The sequence below is a fragment of the Lygodium microphyllum genome, chromosome 16, assembly GCF_053477565.2.
Source record: "Lygodium microphyllum isolate KBCC chromosome 16, Lygodium_microphyllum_v1.1.10, whole genome shotgun sequence".
Taxonomy (NCBI): Eukaryota; Viridiplantae; Streptophyta; class Polypodiopsida; order Schizaeales; family Lygodiaceae; genus Lygodium; species Lygodium microphyllum.
This window is the reverse complement of record NC_141150.1, coordinates 22,870,825-22,891,932: the sequence shown is the minus strand read 5'-3', so window position 1 is coordinate 22,891,932 and position 21,108 is coordinate 22,870,825.

The following is a 21,108-nucleotide window of genomic DNA, read 5'->3' as shown; positions in this document are numbered from 1 at the left end:
ATAGTCATGCGTGCTCTCACACCTACAAGTGTAGTGCGCTTACCTCCATACTTGATCAAGTTGCTACTCCCTCTCATTTCTCATTCTTATTGAACCAAGTGTGCCACAAGTCCTCTTTAACTATGCTTGTTCACACGAGTGACTACCCTTTGCTAGGAGACTTTAGAGTGTTAATTAGGAACCTCAAGTTGGTCCATGTATGATGAGCCAACACTTCTCTTGTAAGGTAGATCACGCATCGACTAGACAACAAAACTTATGACATCCCGAGGATTTCAAAGGGCATTGTTTGATATTGAGGTCTATTGTGCTACTAATCATTATCTACCTACCATATGGCTAGATAGATATGATATAGGTGGTTTCATAGAGCAAAAATGGTATAAATAAATTAGAAATCATTTACATATGTGGTTTCTTAATATTTCAACTTATAAACTCAAGATTGAAAGAGTTAAAGATAACCTGAAGAAATGTCCTAAGTTATGTAATCTCGTTTACTAGGCACCTTTTGCAATCATGAATGTTGAGCTCCAAGAGAAGTCCCTCTTAGAGGAAAATAAGTGTCCTAACTTCAATAGGAAAGGGCCAATATTGAAACAAATGTTGAAGTCTGGATTGAAACCCTAAAAGATTACTTTGATGCAACTGGAATAAGAGTGGCTAACAATGCCATAATTGCAAAGCTACTACTAGTTGGCAAGGCATGCTTATGGTGGAAACTATGGTGCTAAGAGAATCCTACCATCAAAGCTTCTATAACTTGGGAAGATGTCAAGGGGGTCATAAACCATCAAAGTCCCTCTTAGAGGAAAATAAGTGTCCTAACTTCAATAGGAAAGGGCCAATATTGAAACAAATGTTGAAGTCTGGATTGAAACCCTAAAAGATTACTTTGATGCAACTGGAATAAGAGTGGCTAACAATGCCATAATTGCAAAGCTACTACTAGTTGGCAAGGCATGCTTATGGTGGAAACTATGGTGCTAAGAGAATCCTACCATCAAAGCTTCTATAACTTGGGAAGATGTCAAGGGGGTCATAAACCAAAGTTACTTGCTATCCTCCTATCATTCTATAAAGATAAACAAGTTCTTCAACTTGAGACAACTAGACCTAACACTAGAAGCATATTATTCCTAGTGTGTAACACTCATGAAATATGCTCCCAAGATGGATATCCACTAACAAGTTGCAAGATTTTTCCAAGGATTTGATCAACCCTTAGATACTTACCTAGAGTCTCTAAGGTTGAGTAACTTGCAAGATGCTCTTATACGAGATAAAGCATTAATCAACTCAAACATTGAAGACAATTGCCTCTTAAAAAATACCAAGGGAGACTATTGTTGTAGCCCCTAATCCATCTGGAATACATAATAGGATTGCAATGCCTCATACAGGAACATAGCACACTACTGTAGGTAGTGTGGTAAATACATCATATTGTATCATGCAACCAATAGAAAAACCCAAAAATAATAATATAAGAGCATGAGAATACATCCTACAACACTCATAATAGCAAATCAAAGACATAAATTAGAGAATATGCTGGAAACATATAAGAAAAATAGAGAAAGAAATGGCACCAACAGATCTTATAGATAATCAAAAATCTCCATCATACATCTAGTTGTAATCAAGAAGAATTTCCAAAAATGTGAGAGACACCCATAATACCTCTTCAAGTCATGCTTGAAAACTATAGACATAACTACACTTCATGGGGCATCTAACTTCATGAGACATTTAAATACTACTCACTCACAAAAATACTCAAAGCCTTTTACAATGAGGTAAACCACACAAAGAAACAATGAGTAGAGCCTCTCTAGTCATAGCTCTCTATTGCGGTTACATAACCCACTCAAAAGACTACCACAAAACCTAGGCGTATATATTATAAGTATGATATAAAAAACAAAGTTTGACAGTGATACCAAAAAAATTTCATGAGATGTGAGGCTTATGAGCATCAAGAGAATCAATGGATGGACTTTTCATGAGGTATGAGGTTTATCTATCAATGGCTTTGTGGGCTTTGATGGAGCTGCATTGCCCTTGCCTAAAATTGACACTATGCATACGTTGTCGATGGCAAGGTGAATGCACTGTGACTTCTAATCAACATTGCAATGTGCTTGCTTCTTAAATGTGCATCCTAAAATAGTGATTCTTTACCAACATCATTTGCGTTTGGCAACACATAAAATATCATGGGTATGATCTTATACTCAATAGATTCTACAACTTTGCACTTTTTCAAAAGCGCGTATGATTGACCCCCAAATGGCCTGAGTTTGCATTTGTGAGTTGTAGTTGTGGTCAACAGATGAGAGTCCAATGATTGTGAATTAAGATATTAAAGTCAGACCCCTCATCGATCAATGAATTGAAAGTATGTGTTTGTTGGGCGGTGACCGTTATGCATAGGTAAGTCGGTGCCACTACTTTCTCATATTTGTCCTCAATCTCTATAATCGTGGCAACTCGTACATTCACAGGGAACTCTAGTATCAGAGGCTTGTGCAGTGGATGTGCGGGAGGATAGTACTTCTTTATGCAGCTACCGTTGAAGAAGCCTATGCCCTCTTCATCTAGGGTCTCAAGCTCTACATTGTCGGTTCGACTAATTGTGCAGACTCTGAAAGGCCCTAATCACCTAAACTTCATCTTTTGTTTATAGCCTTTCACTGAGTATGAAGGGAGCTTCAAGCTCAACTCCCATGACCTACGAACCTCTTATTGGTCAAGTGTTTCAAGCCGAGTGGCCATGGCTACCTCTCACATAGCCGACGCGCCCTCCCTACCTATGGGGTGTAGTGATCTTATATTGATGCCTGATCAAGTACCCTCCTCTCCCGTGCACGCTGGTAGCTCCATGATCCTTGAGGCAAGCTCAAGCAACCTCAATCCCTCTCCAACAAGCTCCACCCTCCATAGCCGTGCGAGACAAGAGAAGAGTAGAGAAGAAAAGAAGATGAAGAGAGGAGATGGGGAGCTTCTTCTCCTCGATCCTTCACTCTCACACTCACTCCCTCTCTCAAGCACAAGCAAGAAGGCAAGAAGAAGAGGAGAAGAAGAAGAAGCTTTTTGCCACATACAAGAGTGAGCTTCTTATTTACTTTTCAACTTTATATACAAAACCCTAAATCCCTTTTGGGCAATCATCCCCTTTTTTACATGGCCGGTCATTGCCTAGGCCCCTTGTCCCATTGTTCTTCTATCTTCCTACTGCCCAACCACTTTTACAAATTGCACGGGTGAAAGCCCGGCACTCTTAAAATAAATCATGGTGCGCCTTGTGCTTTTTTACAAAAGTATAGACTTGGGCTTTTTCTCGTGCGCCTTTTTCCTTGATTTAGGACTTTCTTGCACTTCTTGTGTTTCCAGACTCTTCTTGGCGCGCCTTCGTCTTCTGTTTCACTTTTTCCTTGGCCTTGTCTTCTGCTTTAGATTTTCCAGCTTTTCCACCTTGTTGTTTGAGGATTAACATTACCCCCTGCCTAGACGAGTGCCAGTCCCATGGCACTCACCGTCGTAGGTAGCAGGCTCTGGCATGCACCGAAGATGTGAGTGGAAGGGACTACTACGATGGGCGTTGGAGAAGGCTTAGTGGTGGTACAGATGAAGGTGGTTGGCGACACTTTGTTGGCTAGCGTGGTTGGTGATAGGGGTGTTGAAGTTGGGGATAGGACCAGGGAGTTGCATTCATGGGTGGGCACATGTGTTGATGTTCGGGGGATGCTGGGGAGGGCGAGGATTCGTTGGTTAGCTTGTAGGATGATGAAGGATACGAATTTAGAATGGAGTGATGATGAAGAGCGGACAATTCTCTGTTGGAGTCGGCAACACCTGTAATTGAAGAGATGTATATGTGGTCTCTCCCTAGGGTTAGTGCTAGTCTTCTTATTGTGCACAAGACGTAGTGTTGATTAGTTTGGGAGACCGGTTGAACTCTCAGCAAGCTGAGAGTATTGTCCTGTACTTGAGGACCCAAATTGTACATATATTGTGGTGGTGCGGATATTATGTGAGTGCACATGCATGCTTAGATATTACATAGTTAGGAGACCACGGGTCTAGTTCCTCATAGCAACATGTGGAGGAAGCAAAGGTTCAGTGAGGTAGAAAAAGATATCAATGGCGAGGGAAAGTACACATGAATGTGCATGAGACATCGATGGGACTATGACAACACAATGTAGCATGGTTGAGTGCAGCAACACCTTACTTTCGGTAGCCGGTAGCCACTTGTATGGCTTGACGAGTACAGTGTACTTTCCATGGTTGTTCATGCATTGCTTACCACGATCGATTGCAATGGTATTAAGGCGGAGTGCAAAAAGGAATCGTGCAAATAGGTCAGGGTGACAAGTCTAGGCGAGACTAGCTCCCTAGGTATGACCTACCCCTGTGATGCACCCTGAACAATCGTGGGGAATGTGTAGAGGGTTAGGGGACTAGGGGCGACAGAGCCAGCCAACCAAGGTCACTGGGTGTACCTAATTTGAGGGCCCCTAGGCATCATGTTGTGATTGTGAGTTTTTTTTTATAAATAAGAATAACATGAATACAACCATTGCAATGCTTGAGGCTATCAACCTTTCAATTAGATTGGAAAATATCAAGATTCAAAGGCCGCAAAACTAGATATTATAGCAATGATTGTGTCCTTGCCTTGTTGCTAGAGGAACAGTTGTTGAGATGGAGAGAGACACTAGAGATTTTGCAAAACCCCTTTGAAACATGCAATGTTGGTACAATTGAGGTAACAACTACCGTGAGTGCCAGGTGTAGAGTGTGACCAGAAGGAGAGAGTGGCCACTAATCATGCTTTGGGCCATGCAATGTGGGCGATTGGCCAGGGTGATTTTCACCTTTGGTGGTGTGGCTTCGTCGTGGCTCTTTGCGAGGTTGGTGGTCTTGCGGTGACTTGGGCATTGAACACTTTCGTACAAAGACCTGTGTCGTCATGCATCCACTTGATACTTCATGAGAGTATATGCAAGTCACATGTATTGATTATAATGAACATATGCAATCACAAAAGGATATTAATTTATCAAATCCATATGGGCTGACTACGATGCATATCATCGGTGCTTGTTAAAGACATGGTATGTATTAGTAGTAGGTTTGCACAATTAGAGATTTTGCCCCTTTAATCACTTAAGGACAAAAAGTTATGGCAAGATGGCCTTTGTTAAGTTGCATATACAACACGGGGGCTATTCTATTTGTATGAGGCGGGGCGAGTTTGGGTGATCGGGCGATTGGGGCTGTGTCGGTGAGGGGCTCCCATCAAGCTAGCCGAGGAAAATATCGGCCAGGGCCCGAATGGTGTAGTCTCTGGCCGCAGTTGTTTCAAGAATGCTTTTAAACACTTCATCAAATTTGCGCATGTCTTTAGTTGCCTTCTCCGCCTTCGAGCACCTGGTGCCCGAGCGTCTGGTGGGGGCCTACACGGCTGATGTTGCTACATCTCGGGTGCTCCCTTGAGCCTTCGACTTCTTTGCTTGGGGATTTTTTGTCTTGCATCTTGGGCAGTGTCTCTTGGGGCCTCTTTTCAACATGTACCTCTTTAGAGTAGGCACATAGCATTCTGGTGGAGGTGCTAGTGCCTTACGCTCCCTTCGATGGCGGAGGGCTTCTTTGCAGGCCAGCTGCATTGTGTGCTCCATGACGGCTTCTGTGGAAAAATTTGCAAAATGTGAACTAAGGTTAGGCTTTGAGGTAAGATAGAATTATTTGCATGAAAGGGATTAAACAGTGGATTATCAAGCGCTTATGAGGAGGGGTGAGGTGAGGTATGCAGCATTCGTTGTAGAGGGACGGCCTTGTGATGATATTTGTTCTACTTTGATGCAGAGCGTATTCCAGTCATTAGCAGATCTTGGCTTATGCTAAGTTGCATGGACTGGTTGTGATGGAGTGGAGCAGGGCTCATCCTTGGAAGGATAAACCAAAAAGGGAAAAGGTGTATAGAAGGGGGTGACGCCCCATCCACGCCATTACAGATGTTGGTCAAGGCTTCCTATGGCAGTAATGAGGGTTGCAGGCCCTCCACCTGGAGGCAAGAATGGTCACAAGACTTGTAGACATGTGACGAGAGGAGGATCCAAGGAGCTCATCCTATCAAACCTAACTCTTCTCCCTGTGCTTGACTTATCATTGCTTGTGTGTGTTGGTATTATCTATACAGGGTCACAAAATTCATTGTTCATTTATGTAAGTATTTACAAATCCATGTCACTTAATGAGGATGAAAACCAATCGTAGAATTTCGAATTGTACTAGAGTGTGGCACACACGTCCAGTACTCGTGGCAACTTACTTAATAACAATAGATATTTTGCAACATCGAGTAGCATGGTACCTTGTCCGAGCCTACTCGCAACATCTAGCTCCTCCTTAGTGAGAACCTTATCAATTAGAGAGTTTTCTTGGCTAGTTTCGGCTAAGTCCATACCTTGAATGGCAGTCAGCATGAAAGGAAGTCGGCGCCACATAGGTTGGATCTCTTTGAGACCGCCATTTGGCCAATCGTTCCTCTAAGACGTCATAATCTGGGCTCCCAGTTTGGCCATTGTAACTCGGTTTTCAAACCAACACTTTTCAAATTGACTTCGACCCTCTAATTGTCGCTTTAGTTGCTCTATCTCTAAGAAATTTGATTAGCAGAGCACATCATTGAATGTCACAGTTAAGCGTAGTTCGTTGGCTTCCTCATCAAAAATGAGTCGCATGCGATCATGCAGGAGCCTGCCATAGTGCTCGTCAAGATGTTCTTGCTCTTCCCAGGATAGGGGAAATGGCAAGTATTCTTCAAGCTGCTCCCTAGGGAATGTGCCTATGTCTGCTAGGACGTAGACACGTGCGAATGCTTTGAGCCTAGCATCCAACTCAGTTAAGCATTCATCGACACTTCTATGTTCAATGAGGGCTTTCTCGGTTGCTATCTCATGCAAGGTTCTAGGAGTTTCCCTAGGCTTTAGCATAGCTAGGGGACTTAGGCCTAGATGAGCAAGATTGGTCAACTCTAGGATTGCTTATGTCCTCGGGGTTTCCGTGTTCCTCCTGAGGCTTTATTGTTATTGTATCATGGTTCTCCTTGGATGCGACTGGTATAGATTTGTCACCCTGTTGTGACAATGTTGCATCCAATCTTGATTGGTCAATGCAAGTTCTGTTGTCAGTGGATTGAGTGTTGTCAGCAGCCGTTGATGGTAATGGTTTCTTTGATTTTTTAGAGCACACGAATGTGCCTGAGGTTTCACCGCTATTAGGAGAGATGGCAATGGGCTCATTGGTAGATGGACTCGATGCTTTATTCCTCAGCCCATCAACGCTCTTGGTCTCAATCTTCTTGGTGTCTACAGCCACAAGCAACTGCCATTGTTTTCTCCTCTTTTTCTTGAGTAATTGCAATGCGTCCTTTAAGGACTCAAGACCCTGAACCCGATCAACCGTTGATGTGTTTGGTTGGGTCTCAACATTCTCTTTCTCTAGTGAGTCCTTGTAGGGCATGGCTGTGGCCGGTTGAATAGCCTTTCCAGGTTGATTGGTCAGATGCGCCCTCTCCTTGGCCTCCTCTTCAAGAGATCTTTCCACCAGCCTATGTTGAGATGGCAAGCTCAACACATGCGGACATTGATGATGGACCACCTGGATAGATGGGTCTGCACGTCTACACTTAGCACGTTGGTGGTCATTATGACACTCGCATGGCCACTAACTTATCCCTTATTATATTTAGGTTGTTACACCTACCTACAATTGGCAAAGATATAGAGTCAGTCGATTAGTGTAGTCAGTTATGCATTGATTGACTTAGAAAGCCACTTTCCTTTATGTTGTATCTTATCTATACTTTGTGTACATTGTATAGTGTGTGGAAGAAGAAGAAGAAACCAGCAAGAAAACATTTTTCCCTCCATCTCTCTTCTTGTGCTCTTGAGTGAGCTTCCTCTTGTGTATATAGTGTGTGTTTGGCACAACAACTCAAGCAAAGTCCCCCACCACATGATTCTTGACAAAATATCAGAGCCACGCAACTGAGAGAGACTCATTTTGAAGGTCGAAGTGAAGGAGAAGAAGTAAGGTTCAAGCAAGCAAGCAACATGTAAGATATCCGCTGTTATTTTGGGCGTCTGAGGCCGTTTCAGACCCTGTTTTAAAGCCGCAAGGTTACGGACAACAGTTTCAAGGTACATTGTGATTTCAGCTGTATCGATCGAAAGTGGGTGCACAAGTTATAGATTTTGAATCTGTAATTTTTGAGGTGTTTGAAGGAAGCAAACATATGGTTTATCTGCAAACAGGTTGTAGATTATATGTACTATTGAGCAATCAGTGAAAAAGGTTGCTTTGTGTATTGATGTGCATGTGTTGTGAAAGATTGCAGAAGACTAGCTTGCTATGTTGTAACCTTGTTTGTGATAATGGTAGAGAACAGTGGAAATCCCATTATTGAGAAGCTCGAAAAAAGCAACTACCCTTCATGGAAGTTCCATGTGATGAACTTCCTCATTGGAAAGGGCCTTTATGAGTTTGTTTCAGGTGAAGAAACGGAGCCAGAGCTGGGTATCCCTCCGACTGTAGATGAATTAAAAGCACGGAAAGAATGGAATGCGAAAAACAAAAAGGTGATGTACTGACTGTCTACAGTCATTGATAACACGATGTTGGGACATATCAGGAATACAAAAAATTCACATGCAGCTTGCACAATTTTTGAGAATATGTTTTCAGTAAATACAAAGGCACAAAAGATTCAACTCAAGCAAGAGTTGAATGCCTTGAAGAAAGCAAAAATGTATGTCAATGAGTATGTGTTGAAGGTGAGGAGCATTGCAAATGCTTTAGCAACGATTGATGCAATGCCTGATGGTGATGATTTGGTTTCATCTACTTTGAGTGGCCTTAATAATGAGAAGGTATGGAAATCATTTATTACTTCAGTATATATGGGGAAGCCATTTCCAGATTTTGATGAGCTGATCTCTCCCATGATTACCGAAGAGAGCAATATGCAGGGTGACTCATCTGAAAAAAATGGTGAACAGGTTCAAGCATTTTACTTAAGTTCAGGAAGGGGACATGGTAGATCCTCTTGAGAGGTTGTGGTATGGGACATGCTGGCAATAACCAACAAAACAGGTTCAATCAACAATTTGGTGACATGCAGGTTTCAGGAGGTCGATGAAACTTTAGAGGCAGGGGGAGCTCTAGAGAAAGAGGTGGATGGCAGAATAGAGGTTCTGGAAATTCTACTATTGTTTGACATTATTTTGGCAAAACAGGTCATATTGCAGCCAATTGTTATGCTAAGAAGGATAATATTCACAATGGTAAATTGCAACAAGGAAACTATGCATCGTTTTCATGATGGAATGAAGACAAAAATGAGCGTCTATTTGTTATGCAGCATATGATGAATGCAGTTACAAGAAAGGGGACACATGATGATGTATGGTATGTCGATTGAGGTGCATCTAATCATATGACCAGTCATGTTGAATGGTTTAGAGAGATGCAGGACTTACAAAATCCAGGTTATGTGTAGATGGGTGATGATTCATGCCACCCAATTTCACACATTGGAAAGATTCCCGTGTCCTTGTATGATGGCCAGACAAAGAGTTTGACAGATGTATTACATGTGCCATCAATCACAAAGAAGTCTGTTGGCCAAATGGTAGAGCAGGGGTTGCAAGTCTGATTCAATGCAAAATGTTGTTTTGTAGAAGACTTTTAATGATAAGTGCAGGCTCGCAAAAGGAAGTAGAGTTGGCCGCATATTCACTTTAGATGATGAAATTCCTACAATGGATGCTGTTATGTATGCTAAAGGAAAATGAGTAGTTGCATATATTGAAATATGGCATAAACGTATTGGACATGCAAATGTACAAAGGCTGAAATTAATGCAGTCCAGAGGATTGTTTACAGGGTTGCCTTCATTTAGAGTTGCAGAATTGCATAAAGTCTGTGAAGCATGCCAGTTTGCTAAGCAGGCAAGACAACCATTCTCACATGACAGAGAAGTGAGTAGAAAAATACTTGATGTAGTGCATACAGATATTCGGGGACCTACACAGAATGTATCTCTTGGTGGCAGCAAATACTTTGTCACATTTATTAATGACTATTCAAGGAAGTTATGGGTATACTTTATGAAGGAAAAGAGTTATGTGTTTGAGCACTTCAAATCTTTTAAGGCAGTTGTTGAAACAGAAACATGCTTAAAGTGAAGTGCCTGAGATCGAATGGAGGGGGAGAGTACCTCTCTAATGAGTTTAGTGGCTTCTTGAGGACTCATGGGATAAAGAGGCAATTTACTTGCACGTATACCCCACAGCAAAATGGGGTTGCAAAAAGAAAAAATAGGCATATTGCAGAAGTCGCACGGGCATTAATGGCTGAAAAGAATATGCCCAAACATTTTTGGTCTGAGGCTGTCCATACTGCAATCTATATTATGAACAGAACCCCCATAGCTGCAGTTCATGGGATGACTCTTGAAGAATGCTTTACTGGCAAGAAGCCCAATGTATCGCACTTAAAGGTATTTGGATGTGTTGCATATGTTCATGTGTCAGATGAGCTATGGAAGAAGCTTGATCCAAAGGCAAAAAAATATATTTTTATTGGATACTCTTTAGAGCATAAAGGGTATTGCTGTTATAACCATGTCATAGGTGAGTTCAGAGTAAGGAGGGATGTTATCTTTGATGAGATGGGCAGCTGGTATACACCTGATGGTGATGTATTAGATGATGATAATGATCAGGACAACTATATGCAGAAAGAAAAACAAGAATCTTGGAGTCTTAGTGGACCAAAAACATCATCTAGTACTATACCTACAGTGAGCCCTTAGTCTCCCAGACTAAGGAGTAGCCCCACATCTTCAGGTGGATCTATAAGTGTTGCAGGGAAGGACAAAGGAAAGAAGAAAGTGTTGGATGGTAATGATGCATCTACCAGTCATTTGGGATTTGACAGAGATTCTAGTGGTTCAGAGAGTTTGGATGATGAGCTTGGTATTCCTTCAGTCAAGACACCAGGTGTACAGAGAGCTCATAGTAATGTAAAGGCTCCATTGAGTGATTTGGTGGTGCACAAATCTAGCAAGGTCAGATACCCTGTTAAAAGATTTGGTTTTGAAGGTTATGCAGATCACCATTATGCTTATATGGTGAAACTAGTTGAGAATGTTGAGCCCACTTGTTTTGAGGATGCTGTTGGTCATGCTCATTGGGATGCAGCAATGTATGAGAATATTAGAAGCAAATAAGACTTGGGATTTGGTACCCTTAACTAAGGGTAAGAAAGCTATTGGCTATAAGTGGGTTTACAAAGTCAAGCATAATGCAGATGGTTCAGTTAGCAGGTATAAAGCTAGGCTAGTTGCAAAAGGCTATGCTCAAACATATGGCATAGATTATGAAGAGACATTCAGTCCAGATTCTAGGATGGCAATTGTTAGATGTGTGATATGTTATGCAAGTATGGTATGACAACATGTAAGCCTCTTTTAGTACCATTGGAGCAAAATATGAAGGTGAGTGCCAACTTTGGGGATGAGATAGAAGACCCTACTATGTTCAGGAGGATAGTAGGGAGTTTGATTTACATGACTATCACAAGGGCAGACTTGAGCTATGTTGTTGGCCTTGTCAGTCAGTTTATACATATGCCTAGATAGCCTCATTTGGATGCAGTTAGACATATATTGAGATATGTGAAGTCCACGTTACATTATGGACTTTTTTATGAGGCAAGTGTGAACGTACAGGTCTTTGGATACACAGATGCAGATTGGGCTAGTAGCATGTCAAACAGAAGATCTACTAGTGGATTCATGTTTTTCCTTGGTAGTGTAGCAATTACATGGAGCAGGAAAAAGCAACCTACAGTTGCTTTATCAAGTACAGAGGCTGAGTATAGAGGTGCTGCTATGGTAGCATGTGAGGTGGTATGACTGCAAAAGTTATTAGGTGATTTGGATGTGCAGGGAGAGCCAGTCGATTAGTGTAGTCGATTATGCAATGTTTGACTTAGAAGGCCACTTTCCTTTATGTTGTATCTTATCTATACTTTGTGTACATTTTATAGTGTGTGAAAGAAGAAAAAAAAATTAGCAAGAAAATATTTTTCCCTTCATTTCTCTTCTTGTGTTCTTGAGTGAGCTTTCTCTTGTGTATACAGTGTGTGTTTGGTGCAACATCTCAAGCAAAGTCCCCCACCACACGATTCTTGACAGCTTAGGCTTCAGGTGCTTTGGCAGTGCCAATGGTGTCGAAGATGTTGGTTGCGACACCTCTTTCACAAGTGAATAGCCAAGGATGCCTTCCACCAGAGGTGTCGTCACGGCCAAAGGCTGTGACTACCGTGATTCCTGATTGGAAGTAGTAATGGCTAGTTCAGTGGACTAGCTATTATTAGTAGATTGCGGTGTTAGGTTCTCAGGCAGACTGGAAGTGGTTGTGTCTTTTGTTGCCCTTTGAGCATTCACTTGTGCAGATCAAGCCTCAGTTGATCTAGTCACATTAGATTGCACAGTCATATCCTTGGGCCGAGAGCTATGGGTGGTGTCATGTCCCACCTCTTGGACATCTGGAAGCTTGGATGAGGATAGAGATTGGGATTGAGTGGTTGCACTTGATGACTGCTGTTGTGCTTCCTGTGTCTGTTTAGGGAAAGAGGGTGTAGGAGACTTGGGACCCCAAAGTGACTTTGACCCTGGCTGGGAGATTTGCTCGTGGCTATTAGATGATTCTGCCATTTGCGTTGTTGAGCATTTAGCCTTGCCATGAGCAATGTTGCACCTATGATGCTTGTTATCCACTTGGGAAGTCAAAGGCTCCTTAGACACTAGTGGCTTTTGCGTACCCTCAACAATTACATTTGATATTTGCTTGTCTAGCATGCTAGGCTAAGGATCCACCCTTCGAATAGTCCCACTTGGTTTCTTGATTTTGATTGTGAAGGACTCGGTCGCTCAAATGTTTTTGACTCGAAACTTGGTTCTTCATTTAGATTTCCTCCTACGCTTCCCTGCTTGTGACATGAACTGGCCTTCAACTGACGGAGGTGGCTTAGCCGGGGGCTTTGGTACCCAAATCCATCAATTACCTACGTAATACCCTTCAGCACATAGCAACGCTTTGGATATCCATCGCGACATTGTGCTGGCTCTCCATTGATGCCTTCGTCTGTAAGCCTCGGGCTTCTTTTGTGGTCTTCTGTGATATTTGTAAGTCTAAAGCATGTCCTTGGCATTGTCTCTTGACATTCTTATTTTAGGTATGGCCTTGCCTTCACTGGTTCTCTCTGTTCAATATGTGATTGTATCAACTCTTGCAACAAGTCCTTACTCTTGTTCCTAGGCTTGCCTAGTATGTCAGAACATTCCTTGTCTTTCCCTCAAGGTTTAATGAGGTCACCCTTGCTAAAGGTTGCAATTATCCTCACACTCAGTAGCATCAAGTGTATCCTCTGTGCTACATAATCGGCCTCACACTTCGTCACCCTTTTGAAGGGTCATCCTAGAAGGGTTTCCTTTTCACAATCAGCACTATTTGGAGGGACATGGAATAGGATAGGCAAGCTTCCAATTTCAATGGTTACAAGGATGTTGCACTTCCCCATAAGTGCTTGGGAGTGTCCCCCGTAAGAACTAAGAGTTGCATTAGTCGGTGGGAGCTCTGATTGGCCTAGTAGGGTCCATGCTTCATAGGTTAAGATATTAAAATCAGCTCCTTCATCGATGAGAGTGTCGACACAGTGCTCCCTTTTTGCAGCGAGTTTGACTTTAAGATAAACGGATGGTATTATGTCTTCATCTTCAGGGTCTTGGCTTGTAAATTCAAGCATTTTGATACATGCCTTTGAGTCCCCAACTCTGCAACTAGATGTGGATTCTCCACTAATTCCATGGGTCGTCTGTGTAGTGTCATTCCAGGTGCATCTATCAGTAAGACTATCATGTTTAGTCATCCTCGCAGTTGTAGCTTGATGTTGTTTCATTCCACTTTGACTAGATGCAGTTTGGACGCAACACATACGTGTTTTTTTGGTGTGGCCTTTTTGTCTTTGTTAGCTAGATTGGCCCATTGAGGCTCTAGGTTCTCTACTTGTCTTTATTTGGGTATGGGCTTTTGGTTGCTCCTCTGCAAGTAAGAATCCATGCTTGTTTGGTACCATTACTATACTAGGGTCTAATTTTGGAGAACCTGTCACAGCACACATTTTCTCTCCAACCTACTAGGGGGAGGTGCGGAGGGGGGCAAAGCCCCCTCTACGGGGGTCCTATTAACAGGGCTCTTTGGCACCCAGCTATGCCTCAGGGTCTATGTGAGTTCCTTGTTATTGAAAGCAGCCGTCAATTTTATTCGCACTTGTGCTTAGTGCTTTCCAATGCACATTGCCAAATCAGGCTTCTCCCTTTCAGTGCACTTTAAATGATGAAATCAGCGTGGGGTGCAAATGCAAAATGACCAATGCAGTTCCTACTCTTCCCTCTTTTGTTCGTAGCCTAATATGGCTCTAAGCGCATTTCCTGGCTATCCTCTCATATAGTCTAAGGTCTATGCTGCACACTCTATACTCCGTCAAGGCCCAATTGGAATCTGAGGGTCAATTTCAGCTCTAAGTCTCACCTGTTCTATGGCCTACTTCTAGAGATTGACTCTAGGCTACCTAGATGTGGTTTCTCCAATCTCTGGCTTCTGAGAGCCAGGTCCGATACCTAGGGATATTTGGGGATGGGTTCGAAGCAGCCTTGGCCTGAGGAGGTGGCTCATTTACCAGTTTACAATGTTTTGCCCTGGTGGTCCGATTCAGTGAGTTGGACTGTTCGAGTCTGGGTGGTCCGACTAGTGGAGTCAAACTGTTTGATCGAACCAGGTGGTCCGAGTTTCAAAATGGGTCTACTGCCATGTGGCAGGATCCGACTGGCAGAGTCAGAGGTCAGGTCATGTAGTTGGTCTGATCAGACCGAGTGGTCCAACTCTTAGGTGGTGCGCCCAAGTCAGGTGGTCCAAATGGTAGACAATCCAACTTCGAGAGTCGAACAGTCTGAGTGTCCAATTCCGGGACTCGGGCACCTGCAGAGTGGTCCGACTGCATTTGTTGCGGCGTAGTTGCGAGGGCACGAATAATGAATGCAACACGTGGAGATCCTAGCACAAGCTCCAACTTTCCAGATCCAACAAGCATAGCTCAGAGAAGGTCAAGGAATACCTAGGATGGCTGGGCGACGGCGAAATGACCGGATCGAATCCCTTCTACACCTGCACTCATAGTCTCTCTCTCAAGCTCTTTCTCTCAATGTCTGACTGCAAAATGAGGCTTCCCTTGACCTTTTGAGCCTCTTATTGCCCTACAAAAGTTTCCTTCAACCTAATGGTTGCCCCTCCTGCACCCATCTACTCAAGATTTAGATTTTATGCCCGTTTCTCCCTGTTTTCAGCAACAAAAAACCCTTCTGTTTTCCCTATTTCCTTGGTCCTAGTCCTATCCTAATGCAACAAAAATAAAAAATAGTGGATGAGATTGATTTACATACTTGCTTACTCAACAACAAACCAAAATGCTTACTTGTTCGAAAGATCAAAACACCTAAATCTCCTATCTATCTCAAGCACTAGTTTGGGCTGAAAACCCTACTTCTATGCTTGATTCAAAGTGCGCGGCACTCAAGGCTTGATTCCGTCTATCCTGGCAACGGAACCAAAATGAAGGGAGCTTCAAGCTCAACCCTCGAGACCTAATGGACCACTTATTGGTCAAGCGTTTCAAGCCAAGCGGCCATGGCTACCTGTCACATAGCGGATATGCCCTCCCTACCTATGGGGTGTAGTGAGCTTACCTTGATGCCCGATCAAGCACCCTCCTCTCCCGTGCATGCCGGTAGCTCCACGATCCTTGAGGCAAGATCAAGCAATCTCAATCCCTCTCCAACAAGCTCCATCCTCCATAGCCGCACGAGACAAGAGAAGAGTAGAGAAGAGAAGAAGATGAAGAGAGGAGATGGGGAGCTTCTTCTTCTCGATCCCTCACTCTCATGCACTCACTCCCTCATACTCACTCACTCCCTCTCTCAAGCACAAGCAAGAAGGCAAGAAGAAGAGGAGAAGAAGAAGAAGCTTTTTGCCACACACACAAGAATGAGCTTCTCATTTAGTTTTCAACTTTATATACAAAACCCTAAATCCCTTTTGGGCAGTCATCCCCTTTTTTACATGGCCGATCATTGCCTAGGCCCTTTGTCCCATTGTTCTTCTATACAAATTGCATGGGGGAGAGCCCAGCACTCTTGAAATAAATCATGGTGCACCTTGAGCTTTTTTACAAAAGTATAGATTTGCGCTTTTTCTCGTGCACCTTTTTCCTTGATTTAAAAATAGTTCCATCAGCTTGTTGTCCTAATCACTATGCAAAGTAGAGACTACATGGTCAAGACGTTCAGTAATATCTTATTTTTAGATTTAGCCTAGCCATTTACTTAAGGGTAGTAGAGTGAAGATTTCCTATGAATGATTAGGAAGGTAGACAAGAGATGGACAATCACTTTGTTGCTAAAGTATGTGCCTTGGTCACTAACTAGTTCAATGGGATAGCCGAATTGTGAGATCACCTGCTCCCAAAGAAACTTGGCCATGGTTCTCGCATCATTTTTTCTAGTGGCTCATGCTTCTACCCACTTTTTTGTGAGGTAGTCTGTGGTGACAACTATGATATACTTGACTTGTGAGTATCGTATAAGACTAATCGCCCCAATGAAGTCAATCCCCCATTTTTTGAATGGTTGCCTTGTGATGATTGGGGCTAGCTCCATCCTGTCCTTGCGAATGGGGACCTTGGTCCATTTTGGCACTCATCATAGTGTTTCACAAATTATGCTACATCACAGAAAAGCATGGGCCACCACAATTGAGACAACAACACCTTGTGTATTGTCGTGTCTCCACCACTAAAGTGCCCTTTGGCAATTTCATCATGTGTCTCCGCAACAAGTATGTCATGCATTTCATGTACATATACACATCTTCGTAGTAAGCTATCTTGCCCTAACCTATAGAGCTAATTGACTATCAACTAATAGGGTTGTATCTTGAGGATAAGTCACTTAAGCTGGGTCTTCTCAATAGGTCTTTCAGGTAGTATGTGCTCTAGCACTTGGACTATGCCATCTAACCAATATGGTGTCAAGTCAAATCTAAATAAATATTTCTTGCTAGATAGGTTAAAAAGATTCTTGTTTCTTGGTAAGTGTGCGGGACACATTGATCAGCCATGAAGTGTTTCTTCCCCTTGCATACAACCCTGAAGAAGTCGAATTCTAGTAGAAGTAGTAGCCACTTGGCTATGTGTCCAATAGTGCAAGATTTTTTTACGAGATACAATAGAGCCTAATTGGTCTACAAAGAAAGTGAAAGTCGTGGCTAAAAGATAATGTCAAAATTTCTTCACATCAAACACCATGGCCAAACCTTCTCTCTTAGTTGTGGAATAGTTTATCTCAGTATCCATGAGTTGTTTGCTAGCAAAGCTCATTGGATAGTCTAGTTTGTGTTCACTAGGTTGACACAAAACAGGCCCATGCTAAACTTCAAGGCGTCAATATGTATGTAGAAGGTTATGGTCCAATCTAGGGCTCTTAGGATTGAGGCAGTTGTCAGAACCTTCTTCAACTCTTTGTATGAGCATTGGTATTCCTCGGTCCATTCGAATACTGTCAGTAGTTTGTAGAGTGGTCTAGCAATTAGCACATAGTTCAACACAAATCGCCAATAGTACCTTGTATGTCCTAGGAAGCACTGAACTCCCTTGTAGTTGATCAGTGGTGGAAGGTCAACAATAACCTTGACTTTCAAGAAGTTAGTGTGGCAATGTCATTCTTGGACACCACATGCCCCAGGATGCATCCATGCTTCACCCAAAGTTGTCACTTAAGGGGGTTCAATGAGAGACGATACAATTTGCATCATTCAAAGGCTACGTGGAGTTTGTCTAGGTGTTCCCTCCAACTTGAGTGAACACACAGATCCTCAATGAACATTTCTAGCTATTGCCTAAGCATGTCCTTGAAGATGGCACACATGAGCCATTGGAATGTGGTGGTGCGCTTGGCGGCCCAAAGGACATGACTATGTAGGCAAAGATGCCCACTCGGTAGCAAATGTGATCTTATGCATATTATTAGGATACACTTGCACCTAATTGTAACCTAAGAATCCATCCAAAAATTTGTAGGCTTATTTGCCATCCACTCTCTCAAGCATATACTCAATGTACGATAGTTGATAGTTGTCTCTCTTCATAGAGCAATGTTGACTTCTTATAATTGATGCACACTTTGATTTTTTTATTCTTCTTCAAGATGATTATGATGGAAGAAACCCAATCCGTGTGCTTAATTTCATAGATAAATCCCCCTTGATTGCATGAGCATGCTTGGGATTCATTGGGTATAGTTGTTGCTTGATCAACATCTGGTGTCATGAGAATATTATGAGTCGCTACCATAGATCTACTCCTTTCAGCTCATCAAGGGACCAAGCGAATATGTCTATATACTCTTTTAGAAGTGCAATGAGATTTGATTCTTCCTATGTGGTCAAATCATCATCTATGAAGACAAGTCAGGCTTCTCCCCTTCCCTAGCCAGGTCAATCTCCTTGACTTTGGCAAGGCCCTTCTACGGGACCATTCACTTGTCCTTACCTCTTGGCACCGAGCAACATCACTATTCTATCACCCTTCTTGAATTTCATGAATTGCTTTGGTAGATCTTGCAATTTTTTCTACTCCTCAGCTTTCAACTCCCTAGGTTCTCTCTTTCTCTCCTCCCTTCACCATATGTGCCTTAGGTGGACTGGTAGGTCCCCCTTGGTGAATTTAGTCTTGAGTGGTTGGGGTATTTTAGGATCACTATTTGAGCTTACTTCTAACTCAAAATTGAACTCTTCATCTTTGATAGAAGAGGGAGTCTCTCCTGGTGGCCGTAGCTCTAAAGGTGATTCCATTCTAAACAATGATGTGGCACTTGGTTGGGTGAGCCCTGCTTGTTTGTAATCAATTGCCCCGAAGTGCTCCAACCACATGTGATCGCACTCTGTTTGCATGGTTCCTCTCTCAATCTTAAAGGTATTTCCCTTCTGTTGTTTGGAATCTACTCATATTTACTCAATCACATCTCTATCAATGTCATACTCTATTGTATCAATCTCTTCTTCACTCTCTTCATGGAGGAAACAACAATCTTCATACTCGCATCAGAATTGTCCTCATTCGACTGCTCATCATCTTCTAGGTTTTTATGCTCCTCTTCTTTCTCATCCATGACTAAGGCCCAATTGTACATTAGGCTCAAATCATGTACCTTGGTCCACTTCCACTTGGGTTTGTCCATGAGATCCTTAAGGGGTTTAAGATTAGTGACTAGGTTGCTAACTAGCTTGTTCGTCAAGTACTCTAAGATCTCGTGGAGCTCTAGCTTGTTGTTCGGGACATGGAATGTGATTGGGGTGGGCCAATTACAAGAGCTTCTAGCCATCATGCATAATGGTACTAAGGGCTTATTGGTGGGTTCACGAGCTATCTTAACAGCTTACTCATATTTCTCCTTGTTGTCGGAGAATGACAGATCGATGGTGGCTAGCATGTGCATCCAATCTCGCTCATCCTCAGGGCTAGGGATATATTTTGTTAGCGGCCTACCATATTTTCTGACCTGAGCATCACCCTTTAACATAACAAAGATGGTGTAAAGAGCAGTGCTCATGTCCGCCCATAAGGGCCAAGTTGTACATAGTACATATACCTATCTAAAATCATTATTGAGGTACACTCTTCAGTACCACAAATCTTGTGTCTATGTCTCTTCTCTCTCTCAACCTACATCTTTACACAAAACCTCCATTGCAGCTAACTCAACAAAGTGGTATCAAAGCTTGGTTCAAGCAATTAGGAGCTTGACATTTCTTCAAGTGTAGCAGCTTGAAGTTGAAGAAGAGTTCACTGTGAAGAGTTTGAAGGCAGAGCAACAAGGTTTGAAGCTTCTTCTTGAAGCTTGAAGGTTCCCTCTTCATTTGAGCTTGTTGGCAGCCATCATTGGCCACTTGGGGACCGCCCCATCATCTCCAACACTTGGACCATCATTCCAATCTCATCAAGGCTAAAGCGCCATCAACATGGGTATGCAGATCTGGTTTTCAGCATGCTCATGATCTATAGTAGCTACTTCTCTTCATTTGGCATCATGGTTATCTCTAGACTTTGCATCTAATGCTTAGCATTGAGCATTGAAGTGTAGTATTACACTTTAGGTCTAAAATACATAGTATTCAAATCTGTAATAAACAAGGCAGCACCTTCTCTCTTGAGATTGATGCTCATATAATAGCTATTTGGATGTATCTTGATGATAGTTGCTTTGAGAACCATGTGGCATTGTCTTGAGGCCATTTTGAACTAAACTTGGCAAGGATTTGGTTCATTTTGCATACATATTTGTGGCTGAAAATAGGGCAGCAACTATTTCTTGAGTGAATAATGCTTATGATTCACTTATGTGATGACTATCTGATGTCCATTTGATGCTACATGACTTGGAGATGTTATGTCCATGATTAGAGATCATTTTGGGGTGATGAGAGTCATCATTTTGCTTGGTTTTGACATAGATTTGGCTGCTGGAATAATAGGGCTAAATGACATTTTGATTGTGTATACATTATGTATTGCTTCTAGACTTGGCTCGTGCATTCTATACCATGTATTTATGCTTATGGTTGATGTTACATGGTTGGATTTGATTCCGGAATGCATTTGAGCAATGATTAAACCTTGTTTTTGGATCAGTTGTACCTATAGGTCTACTACTGTACATTCAGGATAGTTTTCTGCATATTCAGGACAACATACCTCACTGTCAATAAAGTCGATATATTTCTATTATGCAAGAATATTATGGTGATGTTTTGAGTAGCTTTGCATGATCTTTGGAGCTCAATCTCAGTCAGTCTAAGAGGTTATTTCAATTTTGAATTTTCAAGATAGATTTTTCTTGAATGTTAGGACTGCACTCCT